The 18,112-nt window shown below is 37.6% G+C and overlaps 1 protein-coding gene and 1 pseudogene across 1 annotated transcript in view; one reads left to right on the plus strand and one right to left on the minus strand.

The window, feature by feature from the left end:
- Positions 1-18,112, minus strand: part of CLIC5 (chloride intracellular channel 5) — a 197,786-nt gene that overhangs the window by 132,376 nt on the left and 47,298 nt on the right. The window lies entirely within an intron of this gene.
- On the plus strand, positions 12,193-12,274 carry LOC125996626 (uncharacterized; annotated as a pseudogene).

The raw sequence follows: 18,112 nt of genomic DNA on the forward strand, positions 1-18,112 counted from the left end.
CTTTTAAAAGAGTTAACCAATATTACTTTAATTATATGCCTGGTTTTATTTTAGCTTCAATGCAATTTTTCTAATTAATTAAAAATATTTTTAATAACTCAAAAAAAAAACCCCAAAATGGTACTGAAGTGAACCAGGTATGGGGAAGAAGTAAGATTAGAAGCATTTGCGATATAGAAAATGAAGAAATATATGGATACAAGGTAAATACTTACAGAATGTTTGAGGAAATTAGGCAAATTTCCATAACCATGCTAACTACTAAAATGACATGTGAAGGGTTGTCCCTATCAATGACAATAAAAATAATCCTCTAGTTAAAGGACCATCCTATTTTTCCTTATGTACTCACAGTTTCTTCCATCTATTAGGTTCGAGTAAAATATCATTGGTAGCCTGCTGACTTGTGTGAGCCAATGGGAATACCACATCAGACACAGTGACTGGCCAAAAATAAACGCATGGGTATATTCCTAGGAGTGCTATTGCTGGATCATCTGGAAGTTTGATTTCTTGTTTTATGAGGAGTATCCATAGACTTTTCCACAAAGAATGGACCAGTCTACCTTCCCATCCATGTATTTATCCAAAACACAAATCTGAAAAACCCTCTGTATTCCTATGTTCATCACAGCACTATTTACAATAGCCAAAATCTGAAACAAACAAAGTCCACAAGAACACATAGTGGATAGAGAAACTACATCTACACAATGGGAATACTATGCAGCTATTAGGAAAAATGAAGTCATGGAATTTGCTTATATATGGATGGATATGGAGAGTATTATGCTGAGTAAAATGAGTCAAAAGGAGAAGTATAACATAGAATAATCTCACTCATTTGTGGAATATAATAAAAATAAAATATAGTATGCTAATAATATCTAGAGACAATAGAGATGAGGACCAGGAGGACCAATCCATGATAGGTAGGAAGATTGCCACAAATGCAGAGCAATGCAGTTTGGGTAGAGAAGGGTCCTCTATGAGAACCAATCACTCTGGACAAGAACAGGATGCTGAAAGGAGATAAAATGATATACATGGTACTCCTTCATTAACAGTAGTGCAAACCACAGTGTCTAAAAGGGAAAAAATGGAAAAGAATGAGTGAGAGAAAGAGAGGGAGGGAGGGAGGGAGGGAGACTGACAGAGACAGAGAGAGACAGAGAATTAAAATGTCTGCCCAGAGGCAGGTACTGGGGATTGTGGGAGGGAAACCGGTGGGAAATGTGTATTGGTGAAGGGTTATGCACATTGTATAACTGAACTCAATCATGAACAATTTTGTAACCATGTTTTTTAACTAAAGTAATAAAAAAATAAACACATGTTCAACTTGGACCCAATTAGACTTAGTTCTTGAATTTTTAAAAGAAATCTTTTGAGAGCGTTTCTCCTACCAAATTTATGGAGAAATTAGTAGAAATTAGAAATTTATGGAGAAAATAAACACATATTCAACTTGGACCCAATTAGACTTAGTTCTTGAATTTTTGTTGTTATTGTTTCTGTTTTTGGGCTACACCTGGTGACGCACAGGGATTACTCCTGGCTATGCGCTCAGAAGTCGTTCCTGGCTTGGGGGACCATATGGGACGCCAGGAGATTGAACCAAGGCCCGTCCTGGATCGGCCACGTGCAAAGCAAATGCCCTACTGCTGCACCACCGCTCAGTCCTCAGATTCTTGGATTTCTTAAAAAATCTTTTGAGAACATTTCTCTTCTGCCGAATTTATGGAGAAATTAGAAAATGATTCTTAAATGTTTCCACATCTTGCCACCAGCAGATAAAGCATGTTCAGAGAGGAGTCAACAGAAAGAAATGAAGTTATCTATTAGAGAGACGTATCCCATGTTCTTATGCTTTATTTGAGTGAAAGGATCTCTTGGTGCTTAGATGCCTTTAAATTTTCCTGTATGATGGTCAGCAAAATCCCTGTTTGGTTCAGACTACTCTTGGGCTAGATTTTCTAATGTTTACAACTGGAAGTTTTCCAGGGCATGCCTAAGCTTTTAAGGGGGCTCAGCCCACTAGGTGTATCCTCAGATTTTCCTGGTGGGTAGAACTAATTTAACCCCCATGGGGTTCCTCAAAAGGTCTGCTGTGGACGCCTTTTTTCCCTGCTTGGATGGTTGAGGAATTTCCAAAGAAACGCCTGGCATTACATTTTCAGCCTGTATCTGCCTCTCTCTCCTTTGTTTATATCAGGCAAAATATTGACCTCTATCAAATAATTTGGCCCAGAAATTCCAGCACCAAAGTTTATTTGAGAACCCCTTTTTCTGGATATAGTCAGCCCTAAAAGTAAAGACAAGTTTTCTCTCCTTTTCAAATATGTCCTTTGCAGCTGCAGTTTCTGGTAATCAAGGGTGTAACCAGAATACAGATTTTGACTTTTGACCCTCCTTTAGAAATAGGGAAGCTCTTTCTTGGGGATTTGGTACCTCCCTTCGTTTAACCTCTAAAACAATAGAGTCCAGCCTAGAAAGACCAAGTTTCTAGATATTTCCTACTTTCTCCTAATCCTGATTTTGCATTTAAAGCAAGCTTGCTAAGAGTTACCTTGAGCTGTGACCTTCTCTCTTGTAACTTAAAATTTTTATAGTCACACCCATAGCTTAGGTATTGTTATTGTTATATTAGGCTTTGTGATTACAATTATTCTTCACCTGTGGCGAATTTTTAGCCCTATAAATTGTCCTGCTCAAAAAATTAAACTTGGGGCCGGGCGGTGGCGCTAGAGGTAAGGTGCCTGCCTTGCCTGCCCTAGCCTAGGATGGACTGCAGTTTGATCCCCCGGCATCCCATATGGTCCCCCAAGCTAGGAGCGACTTCTGAGCGCATAGCCAGGAGTAACCCCTGAGCGTCACTGGGTGTGGCCCCCCCAAAAAAAAAGAAAAAAAGAAAAATTAAACTGTCGCACTCCTGCCAGAAACGTGTTGACCCCACATTCTCTGTGTGGTTTTATTTATTTCATATTTCATATTTCTCCGTACATCCGGTTCGAGCAACCCACTCTCCCTGAAGTGAATTCACTGAAACCACACTGGCACTGTAAGACAGAAGCCACTTGCAGCAGAAGTTTATATCTGCAACAATTAGTTTTCAGGGTTATTTTCAGGAAGACATGAGTTGACTACACACTGATGCATTTCAAAAAAAAGGAGGTTGTTTCTAAGGTTAAAAAAAAAAGTTATTTTTAAATTTTTCACGGAGAGTTTTTTTTTCAAGATCATTAGCTAGGAGCCGGTGAGGTGGCGCTAGAGGTAAGGTGTCTGCCTTGCAAGCGCTAGCCAAGGAAGGACCACGGTTCGATCCCCGGGAGTCCCATATGGTCCCCCCAAGCCACGGGCAATTTCTGAGCGCTTAGCCAGGAGTAACCCCTGAGCATCAAATGGGTGTGGCCCCCCCAAAAAAAGATCATTAGCTAAATTATAAAAATAGTCACAAAGTTGTAGAGAAAAGTTTTATGTTATGATTTAAAGTAATCACAGAGAATTGTGGAATAAAATAATAAAGTCATAATGCACAATTCATGCTTTACATAAATTATTTTTCCTTAATGAAAATATCTTGCAATATAGTGAAAAGAATCTTAGATGCAGAAGTTCCAAATTTATAATGTTCCTTTTATTCTTATTGCCTAGTCTAGCTTATAGTCTCACAGAGCCTCAACTTCTTTATGGATAAAATGGAGATTAGGGCCTTCCCTAAAGTTTATATAAGGTTTAAATATAATTTTGAATATGTATAATGTGCCTCACTCTGTGATTTGTATACAACTTTTTCTACCTAAATGTTTGTAAGACAGCACTGTTTAGAGCCTTCCACAGGTAGTTTCATATTTAATCCACTACTGAAATTCTATCTCTGAGGTAGTTGCTGACATTATTCCATTTTCCAGATGAGGAAATTGATACATACAGGCTAGACAGTAAGCATTATTTGCTAGAAAGCAATACTGCTGGGATTTGAATTCAGATCCACTTGACTTTCTACTGTGTCTGCTTTTAATAACCCCAACAAGTAAATACTAGTAATGGATATTTTATTTTTAATTTGTTTAAGTGAATAAAAAAGCAAAATAAACAGATATAATCAAAACAGAATATAAGGGTTGTGGCTGTGGAGATAGCTCTAGTGGTAGACCAATACCTGTGATGTGAGATGTCCCGGGATTTATCAAATCACCACCTGAGCCCACACTCCAGAACCACCTATATGATGCTGTTCTTCCTGTAGCTTAAACACCCAACTATCAGGCCTTTACCACTCACAACTGGGCAGAAGAATCCCCATTTAAAAAATAACAACATGGAAGTGAGGTTGGAGCTTAACTGCTAGATCAGTGTACTTGGGTAATATCTATATTCATAACTGACCCTGAACAGCCTTCATCCTTTACTTGAATGCTTGCTAATATTTTATGAGTTCACTGACCTACACAGGAATTATTTCCTGAAAATAATATTAAGAAAATTACTAATTCATTCTTGGAAATAAAATTTCCTTAATTTGAATTTCATTATCAAAAAAAATTCAGTCCTACAGGGCAGGATAACAATCTACTGAAAATCTTTTTCCTCCCCTAGAATTCTGACATGTCAGTATTTTGGTTTGTGTTATCTCCTTTCCATATCCAACTTCTTTCCCTTTCAGGCTGACAGAGAAACAAAACAAGATGTTCCTATACATCATTACCTGGTAATAGTAAGGTATCTGGAAAGGAAATTTATTTCTGTAGCATTGTGATAAGTAGTTCTGTTTAATATGTATTCAGGGGCAGGAATTTTAGTTGCATTTTTGCTATATTTAAAATGGGCAATTTTTTATTAGCTGCCAAGAAGATTAACTCTACTCCCATAAAATCTTGCTGAATAATAATCAGAGCATTATCTCAAATTAATTTGTTTTCCATCTTCCAGGGCATAGACAGAAAGCACTTCAAATATCTCATTTTGATAAAGCTCAGCAAATTGTACCTTGGTATGCTGGACACTGAGTTTTATGCTAAGGTCAAATTAATGAATAAGACCCCTAACCTGCCATGAGGAGTACATAGTGTCTTATGTACAGATGAGTTGCTTCTACTCCTTACCCAATTACTTACTAAGTTTTTACAACATGAAAATATCCCAGAATTAAAATAAGTAAAATTGTTAAGGTATATAAAGAAGCCAGAATTGAAAAAAAGTCTAAAATATTGAAAAATTCTTTTTTGTTGTTTTTTTGGTGACACCCGGTAACCCTTGGAGGTTACTGCTGCTCTGCACCCAGAAACCACTCTTGGGAGACTTGGGAGACCTTTTGGGATGCCGGGGATCGAACCTGGGTCAGCCTCATACAAGGCAAATGCCCGACCCACTGTGCTATATCTCTGGCCCCATTGAAAAATTATTTAATCTTTATTTCCATACCCAGAGAACAGTACTTAGATCTACATTTGTGATCTTACAGATGAATCATTTATCCACTGGAACAACAATTTCCAAATGTAGTTTTATCATTTTTGCATTCATGTATTCACTAACCACTTAATTTTGACATACCCTATGCTCTTAAAGACACAGAGAAAGAATAAAACAGTGTAGACAGTCCTTACCCGGTAGGGTTTGAAATCTGCAGTGGAGCACAGGGCAAAAAACAGAAACAAATACATTATAATTGTACAATATGATAAATATAATCTGGCTATCTGCATTCTAATGCTAAGGACTCATAGTAGAGGATGAAGGAATCTCCTTCTTAGGCTGTCCACAAGGAATTTCTGAGAAATAACACATAAGTTCCACCCTGAAATATGGAAAGGGTCTAGTTATTTGAAGACTTAAAGGAAGTAATAAAAGAACAGCATTTGTGAGGGTCCTGGGGTAGGCTGAGTAGTATCAAAGTGTGTGTGTGTGTGTGTGTGTGTGTGTGTGTTAGGGTTCTGAGATAGTCAAAATAGCCTTATTGCTATGAAACCCAATGTCTACCTTGAATTGTTTTGAATTAAGTCTAGAGGCCTCCATTATAGGGTTCCATTTTTACATTTTTTTAATTAATATGATGCAATTGTTGTCATTTCAACACACCATTGAGGAGATGCTTCTCAGTTTTTCCCATTCATTGCAAAGGCCCTTGAACAAATAATTATTAATAACAAAAAGCTGCCTACATTATACTGAAACTATTCTTAAATTACCCAACTAAATGTATCTTGCAACAACTTGGGAGACATTACTGTCCAAACTTCCTTTACAACATAATTTCTCACCACGTTGTGCTTTGTTCATTGGCTGCCTTTACAACCAGCTATGGAGTGTGAGGATGGGAATTCACTTCCAAAGAATTATGTTCAGCTAAGTAATTCTAAATTAAAGATCTAGAGAGATAGGTCACTGGGGAAAGTGCAAGCTTTGAATGCCAGAGGTTCAGACTTGATCCCTGATACTGAATGATTCTCCAAGCACTGCTGTAGTAACCTTTTAGCAGCGACATAGGAGTAACTTCTAAGTTCTGCCAGATGTGTCCTAATAACGAAAACAAATATATATACATACTGATTTTTAAATTTTTCTTTTGGTATCTTGTAAATACATGTGTCACATTTTCCTAATAAAATTAAATCCCAAGATGAATAAAGCCAAACAGAGCCATTAACATTTCATAGGATGATTGCATCAATAGACATCAGACTTCATATTCATAATTAAACCTCCCAATATTGAGACTCAAATGGTCAAACTGATGCTTGTATTACTCACAAACGTCTGGCTCCCTTGTGGGTGTCACTAAATTAAATAGTTGAGAGATGTATAACAGCCACACCAAATGTGGCATGTCAAATCCTCTGCTCCTGCCCCTGGATCATGGGAATGTCCATATTCATGGATGTTAACGGAATCACATATTTCTCTGTCATTACTAGTCCTGCTTTTTACCACTGGGTCAAACTGTAGTGCTGTTCAGGCTCCTGTATGAACAATAGTGTTGAACCATGCATGTCACACAGGAGGACAAAATATCTAACAAGAAAAGAGAAAGGTGCAGCTTGCTTGCTTAGAATGTCCATAAGGCCTCAAATCTACAATGACTATTTGAATATATACAATCTCCTCTAGAAGGTTTCATGGGCCTATAAGACAGACACAGAACTTGCTCTTCCTTGTCCTCTCCTACCCTTTCTTAAATGCATTATACTTAGAGCAATTGTAGGTTTACAAAATAGTGGGCAAAAAAAATTAACAGATTTGGGGCCGGAGAGATAGCACAGCGGTGTTTACCTTGCAAGCAGCCGATCCAGACCTAAGGTGGTTGGTTCGAATCCCGGTGTCCCATATGGTCCCCCGTGCCTGCCAGGAGCTATTTCTGAGCAGATAGCCAGGAGTAACCCCTGAGCATCGCCGGGTGTGGCCCAAAAAACTTTAACAGATTCAATGAAAAACTGAAAATAAAGCACAGAGTTCCCACATTCCCTCTACTACGCACAACCCTCCCTGTACTGAAATCTCACAATAGAGTACTATGAATATTACAACTAATGGTGCTACATTGACAGGACATTATATCAAAAATCAACAATCTAGAGATGGGCTTCAACAAATATATAATGACATACATCCACCTCTATAGAATCAGGCAGTACAGTTTCACTGCCCTCAAAAATCCTCTATGCTTTACCTATTCAAAGCTTCTCAGGAGCCAGTTTTTTTTTTTTTTTTTTACTGTCTTCTGTTTTATCTTTTCCATAATGTCAGATAATTGGAAATATATAATGTGTAGCTTTGTCAAGTTGATAAAGTTGATTTTTTTTTTTGGAATTTTGGGCCACACCCGGCGTTGCTCAGGGGTCACTCCTGGCTGTCTGCTCAGAAATAGCTCCTGGCAGGCATGGGGGACCATATGGGACACCGGGATTCAAACCAACCACCTTTGGTCTTGGATCTACTGCTTGTCAGGCAAACGCTGCTGTGCTATCTCTCTGGGCCCTAAAGTTGATTCTTAAATTGAGTTATGTGCACCTACTTTTCCTCCAGGTACTCACAGAATGGACAGTCACTCAATGAGCAATTATTTGCTCGTGATCCAGGCACTCAATATTTGATAACAGTTTCCCGAAGTCTATCAATGAATAGTAGGCTCTCTGCCAAGTAATGCTTGACTGAAACCCCCCAAATTATTTTCTAATTGTACTGGAACAGCAGTAGAAAATAAAAGAGATTCAATGTATCTTTTATTATCAACATTTTGACAAAACAAGTATATTACTTCATATTCATAAAAGTAGAATCATTTGTTTGGATTTCCTTGCTAGAAGTCAGCCAAGCCAACATCGGCTCTCTACTTTGTTGTCTCTTCTAAAGTAATAAACCATTCATATTGATAATAACACAATATAGCTTCATATTATTTATAGAATAATAGGTAATGAATATAAAAGATATATCATTTCTGATCTTGTAGTATCCTAGCTAAAAATGATTGAGTGTAGTCATGATATACATATCAAAAATAATTTTTCTTTTACCTCAAGTAAACAAATTCTGGGCTTCACAATGTACTCCTGGAGAAGAAAACCTTAAATATGATTCATGATTATATAACAACAACAAACAATAACACCTTTAAAAAACCTGCATAGGTGGACTGCTCTGGCTCCTATTATGAATAAAAAGAGTCAAAGAAAGTATCTAGCCAAAAAAATCACTCCAGATCTACAGTTATAATGGATTCTTAGTGAGTTACACTTGTGTTGGGAGTGAGTTATGAATGAGGCTCATGAAGGCCCAGGCATCAAGATCCCAAGGTCATAAAACGTAATGCCATTGGACTTCAATTATCTTATCTCACACATCTTGATGTGTGGCTTTCTTCATGTTCATGAGAGCATCACACTAATTGTCACAATTTTGTATGCTTTTATGTATATTTTTGTATGTTTCAGTTTCCTCAAAGTCACTATTTCTAGAATATCACACTAACCATCTTTTAACCCAAATCCTTCCTGTTCCTTTATCTTCTTTGCCAGTCAGTAGCATCATCTATCCAGTTATCTAAGTCAGAAGCTTATCCTAAATTTTTACTTAATTTCTCTCATCTCGGGCCGGGTGGTGGCGCTAAAGGTAAGGTGCCTGCCTTGCCTGCGCTAGCCTTGGACGGACCGCGGTTCGATCCCCCGGTGTCCCATATGGTCCCCCAAGCCAGGAGCAACTTCTGAGCACATAGCCAGGAGTAACCCCTGAGCGTCACCGGGTGTGGCCCAAAAACCAAAAAAAAAAAAAAAAAAAGAAAAATTTCTCTCATCTCAAATCCAACCAATCACCAATTCTCTCCTCTTAAGTCTCTCCACTATTTATCCACCACAGGTGCTTTCCTCTCCATGTCTCAGTAGTCACTGAACAATCTTCATGATACTGTTAGCCACCCACTTGACACCACATATTCATCCTCTCCAAGGTAATCAATGTGACTGACCATCTACATTAGGTCAAACCAGCTCCTGCTCAAAATCCTTTGTTGATTCAGCGTGGACCATGTTTCACAGAAAGATGATGGCTGGTCTGCTATTCAGACATTTTATTTTAGGCACTATAGATTACATTTATCCCAATAGATTTAATTTTCTATATACATGTGGTATTTTATCCCTTCCTGCCTTTTCTCCTGTTACTTGGAACACTTCATTTATACCTCTTTACCTAGCTAACTTTACCTTGTAATTTAAATTACTGGTTCCACAGTATTCTTTGAAAATCTCTGCTCCCCTTTTACTACGATGATATTATTTATCTATCCATTGCTCTCTTGAGCTAGTATCTTCAAGTATAGGAGGCACCTACTCAACTATCTATTAATGCTTTCCTGTATTTTAAGGATCACTGTGCTCATCCCCAACATTCATGCTTTAAAAAGCAAAGATATTGTTTTTTATATTTGCTCCCATGTAGCTAGTCAAGAGCCAGGCACAGGGATTTAGTCAGGATTTTTATATTCATAATTATCACCTATTCAAAAAATAACTATTAAAATTCTGTCTTATATCCCTCACTGTGCTTTGGCATAATATAAAATGCCATTACAGTTCTTAAAAGATTGTGAATGCTAAATAATAGACGCAGTTGTGTTTTTAATACTTCCTGTTCTGATTTCTTGATTAAGTGCAAAATGTCTCCCTTGTCCTTTAAGCCATCTGCAGAATTTGTTCCATTCAGGAGGTCAGGAGGTGAATATTTGTTAACCAATACCCAAATAAAAACAAATACAGGGGCTGGAGTGATAGCACAGCGATAGGGCATTTGCCTTGCATGCAGCCAACCCAGGACGGACCCTGGTTCAATTCCCAGCAACCCATATGATCCCTTGAACATGCCAGGAGCGATTTCTGAGCATAGAGCCAGGAGTAACCCCTGACCGCAGCTGGGTGTGACCCCCCCCCAAAAAAAACACAAGACAAACAAATACAATGTGTTAAAATCCAAATTAGGGGGCCTGCACAATAGCACAGAGGACAGGGCATTTGCCTTGCATGTGGACAATCTAAATTCAATCTCTAGCATTCCATATGGTCCCCCCAAGCCTGACAGGAGTAATTTCTGAGCATAGAGCCAAGAGTAACCCCTGAGCACTACCGGGCATGGCCCAATAATCAACACACATACATATATATAATGTATACATATACATATATACATTAATATATATACACCAGTTAGGCTTTTATTTTAGATAAAATGTGAATGGCTAATTCATAGGAACATAGGACTAATGAATATATCAAAAAGCTAAGAATTCAAAATTGTAATACTAGGAGGTTTTTTCCCAAAGTTGCTAAAAATGTTAAATCCTCACTAAGAAATTGTGGTGCATACAAATATGCAATATTTGTAGGGTATCTTTTTGTTTGTGTCTTTTGGGACCATGTCTAGCAATGTTCAGGGCTTATACTGGTCTTGTACACAGGAATTACTCCTGGTAGCATTCAAGGACCTTGTGGAATGCTGGGAATCAAACTAGGGTCGGCCTCATGCATGGTAAATGCGTTACCTACTGTACTATCACTATGGACCCTGAAGGGAATCTCTTAAATGAGTCTGTTAGTTGTCAACTTTGCAGGCATATTTAGGATTTGGAAAGACCCAAAATGTTCTCTAAGAGAAAACCCTTAACTAAGTAAGGAATGTATTTCAAATATTTTCTTAATCACTGTTGGAAATTTAAAAAGCAAGAAGCAAACTAAATGTCCATCAGTAGGAAATTGGGTATATTTTGGTGTCCATATGACTGCCAACCCAAAAGTTAATGGCACATTTTGAAGTCCAGAAAACTTACTGTTACATGAAAAAAAAACCCAGTTGTGGAAGAATATACAGATTTATATTATTTCCTATTTAAAGAAATGTAATTTTATATTCTATGTATCTGAAATTCCACACTCTGGACAAAATAATGATTATTTTTTTAAACCGTCAGATTAGAAGATAAACCTTTTAAGTTTTCATTTTGTGCAACTTCCAAATTGTGCTCTATCTGAATTATTCTCAAGGAAGTGTCAATTTTCTAATTCAGGTGTGAAGAAAGGATCAGGCATGGTAGCCACTAAATTGTGCCCAGCCCTTTCATAGTTCTTAGGCTATGAAATGAGTGAAATCACCCATGTGTGTCTTTGATAAGTCAACTCCCTCTGCTAGAGCTCCTGAATTTAGAATCTTTGATCCTCATAAGCTTCAGACTAACAGCTCTCACTTTCTTATTCAGTCAGCAAACGTATGGAGCATCTAATTGCTGGCCTTGTTCTCATCTACCAAAAGCAAAGAGGAATTCAGGAAGTTGCTCACATGGTCACATCTACACCTATCTATGCATCTATGGTGATAAATAACACAAAATCCTGAGTTTCAATGGAAGAGTATGAGGAAAGTGGAATTCTCGAATGCAATCTGTATAACATACTTTTAAAAATGGATTTCTCGGGCCGGTGAGGTGGTGCTAGAGGTAAGGTGTCTGCCTTGCAAGCGCTAGCCAAGGAAGGACTGCGGTTCGATCCCCCGGTGCCCCATATGGTCCCCCCCAAGCCAGGGGCGATTTCTGAGCGCTTAGCCAGGAGTAACCCCTGAGCAGCAAACGGGTGTGGCCCCCAAAAAACAAAACAAAACAAAAACAAAATAAAAAGAATCACTCCTGGCTGCCCTCCAGAAGGTAATAATTTGTGAAGCCGGCTCTAGGTGTTGCTTCTGTGACTACCTTTGGCCATTAAAGATCGTTCTTCCCTTCCTTTGGAAGGGATAGAAGGAGAGAATGCAGTCTGAGTGGTAAAAAAAAAAAAATCACTAATATTATTAATGTACTTTTGTGTCAAGATAACAATTAGCATTAGCTTCCTCAGAAAGGAGTTAGAGTTCTTTTCTCTAATTCTTTTTTCATTAGACTACAAGTTCTAAAACTTGAATGCTGTTAGAAATTGTCAGAAATATGTTCCATGCTATAATATACCTCTTAGGAGTTGATTGCCTTTTCTTACTTCAAACAACACTTGTTTAAACTTGAAATCACAGACTTGATTTAATTGCTTTTGAATAAAGACATTCTGTGGAATTAAATCTTTTTCATTAAAACCTCATTTCACTTATGTGTTGGAATACTCATTTATCTCTTTTTTTTTTTTTTTTTTTTTTTGTTTTTGGGCCACACCCTGTGACGCTCAGTGGTTACTCCTGGCTATGCACTCAGAAGTTGCTCCTGGCTTCTTGGGGGACCATATGGGACGCCGGGGGATCGAACTGCGGTCCGTCCTAGGCTAGCGCAGGCAAGGCAGGCACCTTACCTCCAGCGCCACCACCCGGCCCCTCATTTATTTCTTAATTAAAAGACTATCTGTACTTAAGCTATCAGCATTTGTACTTTGCAACTCCTTGATTGGAAATTTTAGATGATGTTATATAAAATATATGTAAATCATTTATTGATATGCTGTGACATGAGAGAATCTGAACTGTTTTGTCAAAATAAACTGAAAATATTTTACACTGGAAAAAAATTAATTTATCTGAGTCCCTCCCACACACACTACTCCTAAAGGCAAGTCCACATTTTTATAAGCTCTTCCATCATTATAAGATCATGGGCTTCAGTGTAAGCTTCTTGACTACAACACAAAGAAGAAAAGAAAGTTTGGGGGTTGGATGCTATCATGTGGCTTTCCTAGCTTCTTTCTGCAATGAAAGGAAGACCCACCCAGTTGTCCCTGATAATATCAACCCAGGAAGTTAAAAAATTTAGTTCTGAATGTCCCACAAAGAATGAAGTCAGAAAAAAAATATGCCAAGTATCAGAAAACTAGCATTATTCTGTATAATTTAGTTTCTATCTAATGATGAATTTCTCAAAATACCTGCCGTAAAGATCTGGAGTCTTTCCTGTACAGTGCTTTCTTGTGCTGAAAGTTTTTATATTTTTATTTTTATTTTTTTGGGGGGTCACACTCGGCAGCGCTCAGGTGTTACTCCTGACTCTATGCTCAGAAATCACTCCTGGCAGGCAGGGGACCATATGGGATGCCGGGATTCGAACCACCAACCTTCTACATGCAAGGCAAACACCTTACCTTCAAGCTATCTCTCCAGCCCGAAATTTTTTATTTTTAGTCATTTATTTTTAATTAATTTGTTATTGTTTTGGTCACACTCAGTGGTGCTCAGGGCCTACTCCTGGCTCTATATGCAGGGATCACTCATAGTAGGCTTCTTCAAATCATACACAATGCTAAGAATCAAACCAGACTACAACATCCAAGGAAAGTCTATCTTACCAACTGAACTATCTCTCTGGCCCCTTTACTAACTTTTAACCCTGTGAACAGGACTTATCACTGCAATATAAAGTAAAAGGGTTTAGTTTTAAAGCTAATAACATGATACTTAAATGATTGTTAAAGAGCCAGTTTCAAGAGCAAGCAAAGCAGATGGACATATAATGCCATGTGTATGTGGGAAGCCATTACTTTTTTTTTCCTAATTTCTTTTTTAGCTTTTATTTTAGTTTATTATAGTTTTCATTTTATAGTTTTTATTTAGTTTTTAGGTTTTCTGTTAAACCTAATTAGTTTTTGAGCATTTATTTAAGGTGTTTGCCTTGCATGCAGAAAGACAGTGGTTAGAATCCTGGTATCCCATAATGTTCCCCCGAGCCTGCCAGGAGCAATTTCTGAGCATAGAGCCATTAATTTTTAAGGACAATAACAGAATTTTAGAGTAAGAAAACAGAGTAGAATCTCAGACTCCTGTTCACCACTTATTAATATAACAATCTAACCATACAAACGGTATATGTTGGAGGCTATAGCTTTTCCCAGTTACCAGAAATTCTGAATCTTTTTTTTTTTTGGGGGGGGGGTGTTGGGCCACACCCGGTGACACTCAGGAGTTACTCCTGACTATGAGCTCTTAAATCGCTCCTGGCTTGGGGGACCATATGGGACGCCAGGAAAAATTCTGAATCTTAAATAATGCAAGTTCAAACCTACACTTGGAGACCCTGCTTTGTTGTTCAGAATTAACAGTTTTCTAACTTGGCTTCATAAAGAGGCTATGAAAATATTTATTCCCATCTTCCATTACCATAGAGTCTGATGTCATTGGTTTGGGGTGTGGCCTGTGTACTGTGATTATTTTTAAAGTTTCCCAACTGATTCTAATGGGCAGCCAATGTTGAAACAGCTGCTTATTTTTGTCCCCTCAGAAGGAAGTAAGATCCACCATCCACATAACCCTGAGCCTGGGAATAAGTCCAAAATATATACTCAAGTTTGAGACAATTAACACATCATATAAGGGCATTTTAGATATCGATAGACAATAAATGCGTTGTGTCCTCAAAATCAATTGCCATCACACTACTTATTTTCTGCCTTAACTTTATTGAACAGTTGCCACTGAGCTCGATATCAGCTGCCATCCCACCTCCATGTCTGCAATATTTTACTTCACTGTTAGATCATCTCAAAGTGAAGGTGGAGAAGATAGGGCAGACATGTAGCATGTCGACTGAAACTGCCATTTGAACATTTAAGAGAAGATTGACTACTAAAGGAGAAAGAGCACTGAGGTTGCAGTTTACTAAGAGACTTTGGTTAAATCACCTCACCCTCTACCATAGGGGTCTCAAACTCGCGGCCCTCCCTAAAGCATTTTGTGGCCCTGCCCTAGAGAAATCTTTGTTTGTTTTGTTTTTAGTTGTTTGGGTCACACCCCCCAATGTTCAAGGCTTACTACTGACTTTGCACTCAAGGACCACCCCAACTTTGCCTCCTGCGGCTTCCAGGTAAATTGAGTTTGTATCCTTATCCATGAATAGATCCTTTTAACTAATGTAAATTATTATTTTAAGCATTAAATAATGCAAAAAATGGGAAATTATGTTACTCAAAGTAAGTGCCCAATACGTTAAAGACTTTTATCTGCATAATTTAATTTCACATCCAAATAACCATGTACAATAATTAGAGTGGACTATAACTGACGTAAGTTTTGATAATGGGGGCAAAAATCAAGTTTGGAGAGTTTAAGTGACAGTCTCAACTTTCAAAAGGTCTCAATGATCTATAAACAAAAAAGCATGGAGCGTTCTCAGTAAACAGAGAATCTAGCTGCCATATGACCCAGAAATCCCAATTTTGGGTATTCACAAGAAAGAAAATTGTTCATTGCAAAGGACATATACACACCACTATTCGTCACAGCACTCAGTATAATAGCTGAGAGTTGGAGTCAACTTAGATTTGCAACAACAAATGAGTAGATCATGAAAATGTGTGCATATATACAAGGGAATACTACATAGCTGTGAGGAATGATGCAATCATGTAATTCACTGTAACATGGAAGTGGAAGATACTATGTTAAACAAAGTAAACCAGAAGGATGAATACAGGAAAATAATCCCTATAAGTAGTATTTATAATAACTGAATTAAGGAATGACTTGGTTAAATTGGGGTTGTCTAGAACACTCTTGACTCCAGAGTATAAGGAGGAGAAGAAAATAAAATAAGTGGAGGAGGAAAAAGGGAAACGTAAAATAATAAAGGACATGGATTAAGGGGACACGTGTGTATTGATGGTGGAAAGAAAGACAAAACATATTAAATATCCAAGCCACAAAGTCAACAACAATGAAATTGTGAGACACAAACTGTAACAACCAAACTTTAAAAAAGTATCTGTTATGATTGCAGGCTGTTGTGGGAGTGTTGGGAAGCAGTATGGGATGGACTCTGGGAGTACTGGTGGAGGAAGTTTGACACTGGTGGTGGGGTTGGTGCTGAAACGTTGTATGTCTAACACTTAACTATAAATAACTTTGTAGTCACAATGCTTTAAATAAAAAAATTTCTCAATGGTAGAACCAGATGAGTAACTCGGGTCTCTTGACTCCTAATAGCCACTTCCTCTTTTTTCTATGTTATATTGTGCTGATCATTTCCTGAAAAAGACTGAATACTTTAACTCATTGACTAATATTAGAAAAGGAAATACTACTGGTACAGAAATGTTATTCTTCAAGTAAAAGATCCAAGTGTGGCCATCTGCTTCAGGATGTTTAAGAAATCTTTTGGTTTAACAAAATAAAGCAATCTAGTAGTAACTGTATGCTATATACGTCATGCAGCATTAACATACAAAATCTATAAAATCCACACAGCTACAACAAATAAATAAGCAACCCATTAAAATGTGCCAAGTACATGTCATGAAAATTTTCCAGATAAAACTCAGATGACCAAGAAAACATGCAAAATATGCTCAATTCCGGGGATAAAGGAGGTGCTGGGAGTTGATAATAGCCTCAGATACAATTGAGGGAGGCACTTTCTGTTTGTTTAAAGAAAGCGGATTTTTGAAGAGGACAATAATAATTTATTTTTTCCAAGAGGGAAGATGGCCAAATCAGTTAAGGAATCTCTGTACTAAGCCATACAGATAAAAGCACCCTACAAAGGTTTTTGTTTTATCCATTCTTAGTTTTAACACAGGTAGTTACCATTTTGGATATAACATATTTTCTTTTTTATAATGAACAATCATGTCCTTCTTGACATTCGATCAAATTTTCCCTTTTACTCACAACAAGGCTGACTAGTAAGTATCCTTGGCTATCTTGAACGAACAGGTTATTTGAACTTCGTTATTGTGCAGATATGTCTTGAGAGTTTGGGACATGAACTTTTGCTCAGTGAGAATATTTTAATCCAAAACCAATAAATGAGTAAACAAATGGAGCATCTAAGTAATGTAGAATGCCAGAGGATTCCCTTGGTTTGTTGAACAGTTCTTGTGCCCCTTAGATGCATTCAAAAGAGATGAGTGGCATGCTAACTGAAACATCACAGGAAGGAGAAATTTCTGGCAAAAGACAAAATATACCAAAAGAAAAATAGGAATGGGTGGGGCATACTAAGATTATATGCATGCTGGGAACAGAGGTAGAGGGAAGACAACATTGGTGGTAGGAGTTCCCCTTATTTAATGTCACTATGTACCTAAAATATTACTGTAAAAGATTTGTAATCCACTTTGGTCAAAATAAAAATTATTTTTTTGAAAAAGATTATAATGATATGATGAAATCAGTGACAAATTAAATACTTTAATCTTTAACCTATCTGCCTCCAAACAGAACCAGACATTAACCCTGTAGGACTTAATACAATCATAGGACTCATTAATACAAGATTTTTACTTTATAGAGCACAGTTAACCAGGCTTTCATTCTATAATATTTGGCATACTGATTAAAGTGAAAGGGACATATATTCTCTCCTTATAGTTTCATTTCCTTTAAAAAAAAATGAAGCTCTTTATGTTTTGTCCAAACAATAAGTAAATCATGACTCAATATTTGAGGAATAAATAAATAGATATTGAACTGCCCTACTTTTGAGTTGGGACTGCAGAACCTAGTGTAAAATCTTAAAAACCTGTCTTCCAGGGCCGGCGAGGTGGCACTAGAGGTAAGGTGTCTGCCTTGCAAGCGCTAGCCAAGGAAGGACCACGGTTCGATCCCCGGCATCCCATATGGCCCCCAAGCCAGGGGCAGTTTCTGAGCACTTAGCCAGGAGTAACTCCTGAGC

The sequence above is a fragment of the Suncus etruscus genome, chromosome 18 (assembly GCF_024139225.1).
Source record: "Suncus etruscus isolate mSunEtr1 chromosome 18, mSunEtr1.pri.cur, whole genome shotgun sequence".
Classification (NCBI taxonomy): domain Eukaryota; kingdom Metazoa; phylum Chordata; class Mammalia; order Eulipotyphla; family Soricidae; genus Suncus; species Suncus etruscus.